Source organism: Tasmannia lanceolata, unplaced genomic scaffold (genome assembly GCF_043159265.1).
Source record: "Tasmannia lanceolata isolate RefF3 unplaced genomic scaffold, GAP_Taslan_0.1 ptg000016l, whole genome shotgun sequence".
In the NCBI taxonomy this organism is placed as follows: Eukaryota; Viridiplantae; Streptophyta; class Magnoliopsida; order Canellales; family Winteraceae; genus Tasmannia; species Tasmannia lanceolata.
The window spans coordinates 11,070,173-11,079,975 of NW_027518693.1; the positions used below are offsets into that span (position 1 = coordinate 11,070,173).

General features: G+C 38.3%; 1 long non-coding RNA gene across 1 annotated transcript; it reads left to right on the forward strand.

The window, feature by feature from the left end:
- Positions 1–16: 16 nt before the first annotated feature.
- LOC143849153 (uncharacterized) lies at positions 17–5,838 on the forward strand. The gene is made up of 4 exons (XR_013235577.1): positions 17–113; positions 207–241; positions 5,151–5,329; positions 5,428–5,838. It is a non-coding gene; the product is annotated as an uncharacterized LOC143849153 (long non-coding RNA).
- The last annotated feature ends 3,965 nt before the right edge of the window (positions 5,839–9,803 follow it).

A 9,803-nucleotide genomic window follows, 5' to 3' on the forward strand; every position in this document is an offset into this window, starting at 1 on the left:
CTTGAGCGTAACTCCACCATTGCTCCTAATCCTTGTCAAAAATCTCCATGTTTTGCATCCAAACTCACTCCTTCAAACGCTGCAGCCTTACACACCCTTCTTCTCTTGTCTCTGTAAATTACTCTCCTGTGTTTTTTTTTTTTGTCGAAGTGTCTTTCAATTTGTGGGTTCTTCAGTTTGATATCCCTGAGTTTATGCATTTGCAGGAATTGGATTGAGCGTCGTGACATCGATAGAAGAGGTAGGCATTTAGCTGCCTTGGATTATTATTATTATTATTGTTTTTATGGTTTTGTTTTGTTATGCAAGTGTGTTTTTATTTTCTAATTATGTGATATGTTGGGCGTATCTTTTTTTTTTTTTTTTGAAAGTGATATTGATGATTTGGGGACTTCTTGTCATGATGAAATGGCATGTAGGTAGCATAAATGTTTATGAAATGGCACGTAGGTGGCATAAATCCGATCCGATCATGCATAAATAAATAGAGAAGTAAAAATAAACACAAGCTACAAGATGATGAACACACAGATTTTATGTGGTTTGGCCGAGAAGACTTCGCCGACGGCGAGAACACGATCTTCACTACATGAGAAAGCAAAAGTACAAGGATAACAATGGATTAACACAAAGCCCACAAGCCTGCAACCCTTTTCCTTGCTTCCCAACCAAGACCGTACACACATGAGTAGCCCGAGAAGAACTCATGACAAAACCCAAGTGTAACCCAAGAAAGAACCCTTTCTCCTCTTATTCTCTCCTCTTTCCTTCTCTCTTTCTCGCTCTCATGCCTCCTCTTTGCAACCACCACACAAAGAGCCTCCCGCCAAGAGAAAATTGTTTCTCTTAAAGATTTATATCTTAGGTTTTACAAAACCCTAACCAAAATACTTTCCTATTTGCTTCCCACCACACGCATTGGGAGACAAAGCAACTTACCCAACAATCTCCACATTGGCTTGTTTCCCAGCCACCTGAAGATATGCCGTTGATGTCGCCACCGGTTCGCTATCGTCGCAGACCTTCATTGGCCTTCTGAATTACTAGCTACACACCCTCGATAAATCCTGGTTCTGACTTCACCTGGTTCAATCAGCACAGCCGTTGTACATGTGTAGCAGCTAACCCGTTGACTGATCCAATCATCCCTGGGGAGGGATTTCGATCTGCCCTCCCCATCGCAGGACCTGTCATCTCCTCACCATTGTCTACAGCTTAGAAACTCGTCCTTGCACTAAGTGTGAAGGATACCCTACATGTCTGCACGCCACTTTGTTTCCAATCAACCATCGAGATTGTAGTAACACTAGTCACCGTGTCCTGACCAGACGATATAATCTGGTATACTTGGTATCCGCATCTTCTCCGGCTTCCCATACTTTTCCTTCAACGCCTTAGCCGAGTCCTCGCAGATAGGGATGTCCTTCACCCTCATTATCCACAGGGTCAAACTAACATTTCCGTTAAACTTGTTAATGCTAAATTGGATAGAAACTGATTTTTCTGTCATCTCAGGTTACCCTCGTTGCGGAGCTCCATCTTGAACGAGAATTTCTCGAACAGTCTTTCTACTACCAATGATTGATGTAACTGTAATCCAACCACAACACCCATGATTCTCAAACAATCTTTCCGCTACCAATGAGTGATGTAACTGTGATCCAACTACAACACCCATGATCACTCAAACTACGGCCGAACGACGATTGCTCCAACCTGAGCTCTGATACCGCTCTGTTGAGAAAATCTGCCGGGCAATTCCGATCCGATCGCACACGAATAAACAGGAAAGGAGAATAAAAACAAGCCACAAGATGATCACCAAGATTTTACATGGTTCTTACAAGATGCGTACGTCCACAGGCAAGAACACAATCTTCCATTGTCAGAAAAAAATTAGATTACGATGGATTTACCCAAACCAACTAACCGTAACCTTTTCCTTTGCTTCTCAACCAAGACCGTACACTAGAGAAACCTGAGAAAACCCCAAGAAGCAGTCCTCTCTCTCTCTCTCTCTCTCTCTCTCTCTCTCTACAGCCGCCACACAAGGAGCCTCCCCGCCAAGAGAAAATCGTTTCTCTCTTGCCTATTTATATCCTAGGTTTTACAAAAACCTAAAAAAAAAACACTTTACTATGTGCTTCCCACCACACTCATTGGGAAACAAGGCAACTTTCCCAACAGGTTTATTACCTCCAATTTTTGTGTATACTTCCTATGGTTCTTAAATTTGGGACTTTTGACTCTTGTTTGTTGATCAAAGCTGTATTCTTGACAAAGAAACAATAACGGTGGACATTTTTCATAAACTAAGTTGAGCAAAGATAGAAGAACTTAGTTTATGGTTAAGTCAGATTGCTCTGGAGATTTCCCTGGTTGTTTTTTTAGTGTTATTTTGGTTACTTTTCACGCATTCCCACTCTTAGACTCCTTTGGTCGATGTTTGGATATGAATTGCTGAGTTATTGGGATATGAATTGGTGAATTGATTGACACTTGCTGATCAGTAGCGCATCTCAGAGCGGGCTAGGCTTTGGAAATTCATATATGCCCCATCTTATCTTCTATGGGATGTGAATGCTTAGATGGATGTGTGGCCATGCAAGTTTAGATAGAATTAAAAGTGAAGACATCCGTAAAAAGGTGGGGGTGGCACCAATTGAGGAGAAGATGAGAGAGCACTGCTTAAGATGGTTTGGGCACATCCAATGTAGGCCTTTGGATGCTCCAGTGAGAAGAAGTGAATCGTGCCAAGTTGATGGAGTAAAAAGAGGTAGGGGCAGACCGAAAACAACTTGGGTAGAAACAGTGAGGAAAGACTTGATGGCTAGGAACTTAACAGAGAACATGACCTTGGATAGGAGAGAATGGAAGAAAGTGATCCATGTAGACGAACCCAATTAATGTCAGGATTAGACTTAGTCAATTTGAGCCGGGTAGATTCTTTCACCTTCATCATGAAAATTTTCTAAAGGATTCATTTGCCGACCCCAACTAGTTTGGGACAAAGGCTTAGTTGAGTTGATTGTGGACTACTTGGGACGTAATCATTATATTCAATCTTCAAGGTTACTTTTTCATTGTAGCTCTAAGGGAAAAATCCAGGCACTTCAGATATTAGATATGTTGTTATTGCCCATGATGGGAGGGTGATTTGATACTTAGCAGGATGTTATGGATGCCCGGAAGATGCTTTTCTCTATCTATTTTGATCATCTCCGTTGAATTTCAGTGGGATGTGTCTTAGAATTCTATTTTGTGTAAAATTGAGAACAAAAATGAAAATAATTAAAATTAGGTTTAAGGAACAGATTTATTATAAAGCACAGTATCGTATATTTTGTGTTATCCACCATTATGTGGTGGCCTGCTACAATATTTTCATGTGAGCATATCCTACTTTGCTTTTTTCATAGATGAATCCTATCCTAATCTACTCATTCATACATGGCCATATAGCGAGGAGAAGAAATTAGATAAGATTGTAAAAAGCCTGACCTATCACACATCATTCTAGACTTAATCTTTTTTATTTTGTTTATGATCATAGTTTGTAGGTTAGAGTAGAAGGACCTGATGTAGGAGCATCCCTTGGTAGTCTCTACAAGGATAGGTGTTACATGTTTTCATTAGTGCTAATGATGTAGGGTGGCTTGGTTATTTCATTAGTTTTCATGTCGTTAGTGGTCTTTTGCATAAGTAGGGATAATTTGGTTATTTTTCTATTTAACCTTGGTTTTTTAGTCATTTTGAGTTGCTAGGGGTAGCTAGGTCATTTTGCAAATTTAATGGGGTATAAATTGCCACTTTCCCTCCATTAGAGATAGTCTTTTGAAATTGAATTTGAGTTTTGGTTTTGTAGCCAGAGAGATCTAGCAAAGTTTGTTTTGGAGGGAAACTTTTCCCTTGCAAAATTCATCCATTGAAGGGAATAAAAATAAGTAGTTTGATTCGTACATCAATGTACGAATCAGCATCCCCTTGTTGGTTTTAGTTGTTTTTGTTCAATGCAAGAATCAAAGCCATTTTCTTGGAGAATAGCATGGAAAGGATCAGATCATCCGAACAAAGATATATGAGAGCTTTATTTTCATGCAAAGATGTGTATTAACTTACCAACTTCTCCAAAAGCTTAAGCTGTTGGAGAAAGGCGTTATATATCTTTTATACTTTAACACTCCCCCGGATGTGTGGCCCACTTGGCAAACACGTGGCACATGTGGTCCCACTTTGGGCCGACCATCACATGTGGATTTTTGCTATCCGGGAGGTTTGAACTCGAGACCTTTGGCTCTGATACCATGTTAACTTACCAACTTCTCCAAAAGCTTAAGCTGTTGGAGAAAGGTGTTATATATCTTTTATACTTTAACAATGTGTGACTTTGATGTTCTCGGTTTCATCACATGCACGCATAGTTTTGGGCTTGGAAATCTAAACCAAACTCATGGCTTCCGTTACATCTGAAACATGCGTGGCAGCTTAGTATAGCTGGACTTAATTGAAAGTTGAAATATTTTTAGCTCCTGTTGCTATTACGCGTCAAGTCTGAAGCAAGAAGCAGTTTTTGCTTACCATGTGGAATTGAAGAGACAAGCAATGTGAAAAGGCAGATCATGCCATTCGTCTACTCCTAACTCCTAAGTGCATTTTCAGTAAAAATCCAAGGAAAGTTGCAAGAGAGGCCAGAAATTAGTATACAGCCTTAATATGTGACATCATTCATATGGAAATGAGATTATATTCTAAAGCTCAGATGCTATGTTGCTGTCATTGTTGAGAACAAAATGTCAATAATGGGTGCTCTTAGTTTCCCAATGCATTTCGTTTGCAATCTTCCCTTAAGTTAGAATTTGGATGTTTACTAAATGCTTAACATCTGTTAAATGAGTAAGAGACCAGAGCAATTCTGATTTGTTACTGGGAATTTCCCTATTCTAATACTTGCTGGACAACCTCACTTGGACATGTTTCTGGATTCTTCTTGTAATAGCTTTTGTTTGGCACAACATGTTTGATTAATTGCCAAAACCATGTGCTATTGGCTGAGTTATTTTAGCAAGTGTCATACCTTAGGAAATCCTCATTTGATCTGACTCAAGCGTTGCACAAGAACCTGTTATCACAGTTGTGTTTGCATCCTACAGCTCTCTAGATTGATCCCAAAATTCCGAATTCAGCCACCTTTATAGTTTTGCACTTGGCTGCCCTGCTCCTGCAACTTTGCCCTGCATCAGACTTGTTGAGAGAGTTTGAGGAGGGATCCGAGAAATATTTCCATAGTCGTCCTCGAGGAAGTCAGATTGGAGCAATAGTTAGCAAACAGGTCCCTTTTATCTTACTTTCTCTTCACATATATATAATATTGACCGATTTACTCGTACATTCCTAGTGACAATCTTACATAGAATTGCTTATTTTCAGAGCACTATAGTACCTGGAAGGCATGTTTTTTACCAAGAGTGCAAGGATTTGGAAGCCAAATTCTCTGACGTGCGAGTTTGACTGATTTCTAATTTTACTTAGATTCTTAAATTAGTTGTGTTTGTCAAAAGGGAGTAAATTTCGCAAAAGCAATTTTGCAGCCCCTCTTTTTCATGAGAGAAGCACCACCACATATCAATTAAATGAATATTACAAATTCAGCTATGAGCTGGCTCTTCTCTCTCGAAAAAGAGGGGCATCGAAATGACTTTGTGCGAAATTGCCTAGACAATCCCTTTTCAGAAATGTGCTTATTAATTGCAATATGATACAGACACTGTTTGTTATACTGTAATTCTAACTTTTGTTGATAATGAGCCAGAAGGAAAATGAAAGATGTGCTAACCTCTACCTTTTGTATGAGATGATTTGTGCATAGTTCATCACTTCATTGTCTTACTCGCCTTCTAACTTCAACATTATGGTAAACAATATCAAAAGATTGTTATGAAATGTTGGGCCAACCCTATTTTCGACCTGTAGGGTCTTCAGCACTTCATTCATTTGCTTCAGTATAATCCAAATTGGATCTTGTAGTCTTTGACTGTAGTCTTGGACCAGAATCATTGTGAACTGTAGATTGTACAATCGTGTTGGGACTTGAGAATCGTACTTTCATTGTCTCAATAAGCATTTTCTACAAAAACAAAGTGTTTTGAGTGATTAAATATATAATTAATACTTCTCAATTTTTTATTTTCATCTAAAAGGCCATTATGTCCACTCTAGTTTGTATTCTCTGGTTGGGAGCGATACTAGTATTTTCATGTTCAATATCCAAAGGTAATTTTTTTTTGAAATAGAATATCCAAAGGTAATGGTAACTTATATTTAAAAAAATGGCTAAAACTGAAGGTTTGTCCCTTCTTACTGTTAAATTCTATGTTAGTGAACCTCATTGGATGCACAGAATAATGTTAATATGGAATCTTCTCTGTTTAGAAGATGGAACTGAATCGTCATTTTGTGAACATGACTAGTTTTTTCAGTCTCTGCTTTATAGAATTCTTCTTGTTCATCCATTTGTTGGTTTTGTTTTTTCTTCTCTGTAGTATAAAGTTCTTTTTTTCAATCTATGCTTTAAAGAATTCTTCTTGTTCATCCATTTGTTGGTTTTGTTTTTTCTTCTCTGTAGTATAAAGTTCTACTTTTTTTCAATCTATGCTTTAAAGAATTCTTCTTGTTCATCCATTTGTTGGTTTTGTTTTTTCTTCTCTGTAGTATAAAGTTCATTTTTTTTTTTTCAATCTCTGCTTTATAGAATTCTTATTGTTCATCCATTTGTTGGTTTTGTTTTTTCTTCCTTGTAGTGTAAACTTCTACTTTTTTCTGTAGCATGGGTTTGGTTTTCTTCTTTACAAATGATTTTAGAACTTGTAGGAAAACCAGAAACAAAATGGGAAATAATTCATGGAAATTACATATATCTGTAATATACACTAGACATGAAGTTTTCCTTTTCATTCGATTTTTTTCATTGAAAATTTCTTTTGGAAATTTATTTCCATAGAAATTTTTATTGGAAGTTTTTTCAGTAAGAAACAATATCTCCAACATTTTGTAAACTCATTTTCTATGGAAATCATTTTCTAAAATGGAAATTTTTTCTCTTTTTCAAGAAAAATTGCAATCCATAGAAAAAATTGATGTGGGTGAGATTCCCACTTGATTTCATCACCTCCTAAAAAAATCCAAATCTAGCAGGGACCACATCTTCCCATAGTCAGGCAGTGATTGGATTCACTGATAGTGAACTTTTGTTTAATGGAAAATATTGTTTTTCATAAATTTCTTTTTCCTAAGGCCTGTTTGGGTTGCAGGCATTTTCTGGAAAAGCTTGGAAAAGTGAACTTTTCCAGAATTCCCAACTTTTCCATTCTTTGATTACAAATAAGAGAAAAAAATTCACTAGAGCCGCTGCATTTCAAGTTTCATTTAGAGGGACCTCTTCAAGTGGAATCCATATAAGGAGATGATTGCATCAGGAGAAGAGGTCTAAGAACCAATATCTATCATGTCATAATTTATCTCTACACCACTTTTCTGCACGGTGTTTTACTTTTCATTAGTTGTAGTGTTAGATTTTGGCTTTACTCTTTTCTCTTCTTTATTATGGTGCACAACGGGTCTTAGCCATGGGTTGAACCGCGGGACGGTGCGTTCGCACACGCGCACGTGCGCACGCGGCGTGGGCAATGGGCTATAGGGCGCATAGTGACACTTTATTGGTGTTTTTTTAGGCGCACTTTGTACTTCGCACGCCGCATCGTAGCGATGAGCGATAAGAGCCTTTCATTTTTTCCGATTTGATCCGGACCGTTGGATCAAGATCGACTTGGATCGGTCAAGTGGGTAGACCAAATGGTTCGGTCAGGTTGGGCCTGAGTTTGGGCCCAACGGTTGGCTCAGCAGGCCTACGGGCTCCAATGGATAGTGCATGAACGGGTGCGATCCGAACCGTCGGATCGTGGTGTAACAACTAGTGGATGATGACCATTGGATTGTGTCTCTTCTGCACAACGGTCAAGTTCCTAAATGGTGCAATTTGCACCGTGGATGGGAGATCTAGCGGTTACGGAGTTGAAGGGTTTTTACATAAGCCAACGGTCACTCCAGGATTGACCTGAACCGTAGAGTCGCGATTGGACGCGATCTAACGGTCAGAATTCAAATCCGCTGAAAGGACGGGCAGAAAGGGTATTTTCCAACGGAAAAAGCCACCACAAGCTCTATAAAAACAATAAAAGATACTCATTCTATACAGAATTCGAATTTATACTTTGGCATACCCAAAATTACTATTTCCAGCACAATTCTCTCTCTATAAACCTCTACAAAGTTTCTGTTTTTACTGTTTTAGAAGTTCTCTTCAAGTATTTTGTTTTCTATAGAAACAGAACACTTGGGTCTCAATTACTTGAATATTTCAAAGGTGAACGTCGTCAAGCAATCGGTTTGGAACCGGGTTTCATTGTATCTTGGAGGCGAGTTCGTGGTCCCCTTTGCACACTACTAGTGGGGGCGAATATCGTCTTAAGGAGAGCGTTTACGCACCTTGAAGCATCTAAATATCTTCTTATCTTTTCTTAGATTGAACCAGTACACAAATTTCTCCAACATGTAGTTCAACAAAAGAATTGGAGATTTGATGAAATGGATTCATCATATGCGGCAAGCATTTCTCTTTAATTCCTACGCATTACATATACGTCTATTTGTATTCTTTTATTACATCGACCTTACAATCATCACCAAGGTTTTAAATTTCGGTTTCAGCTAACCGAAATTTCAGCCGAAATCCCAAAATTTCAATCAAAATTCCCTAGAAGATATCGAAATCCCATATTTTCTCCCGAATTTCAGCCAAAATTACATAAATTTTGGTAATTTCGGCTGAAATTCTATGAAGGAATAAAAAATTAATATTTTACCAATTATTTCGCTGAAATTTAGTAAATTTACCTAATGTTTCGATTTTGGTCCTCAACGAAATTGTCCAAAATTTTGGATTTCGGCCGAAATTTAAATCCTCGGTCATCACTATGGCCCTGCGTCCTTATAAGTCCTTTTGTCTAAGAAGGCATTAGAGCCCAAGGAAGAAGTGGTTTCCTCTCTTCTTCTAAATGGTCTGAAATCCATTTCCAGGACGGAATTGATTACCACTCGATTTGAATTTTGGACTCTCGCCCATAGTTAGCAAAACTCTGTTTTAAACTCCGTTTTATTGGTATGCAGTTTAAAACTCCGTTCAAGACTTTCACAACGATTAAAACTCCGTTTTTTTAGGCAAACATTTTAAATATGTTTAAAATGCGTTTTAAACACGTTTTTTGGGGCCCAACTTCCCAATTTTACGCCCACAATATTTTTGTAAATGACAAAATTCTAAACTCGTTTTCTTGTGTTTCCATTTTTTTACTACATTTTTTTTTTAACCAGTACCGTATTAAACTCGAATTTTTGCAGTTCTGTTTTTTCGGCGAATCACGTTTTGGTAACTATGCTCTCACCCTATTAATTGGCATGTCAGGACATTCGACACACATCACACACTGCTCGCTCCACTGACTGCATCCAACGCATCTGGGTAATCACCCTAAATCTTATGTAGCCGAAGAGCTGGACCCACTAGATCGCCCTTTGATGGTCCATCAGAGGAACGGTCCTGATCAGGAAGCACATATGCCCTGTGTGCAGGGTCACGGTCGTTTTCTTCCTCCATGAAGAAATTGTATTGTCTTGCTGGTGATCTCTTTTTTATTATTTTGAGAAAAAGTTTGGTTTTTTTTTCATTTTTAAAAACTTCACGAATTATC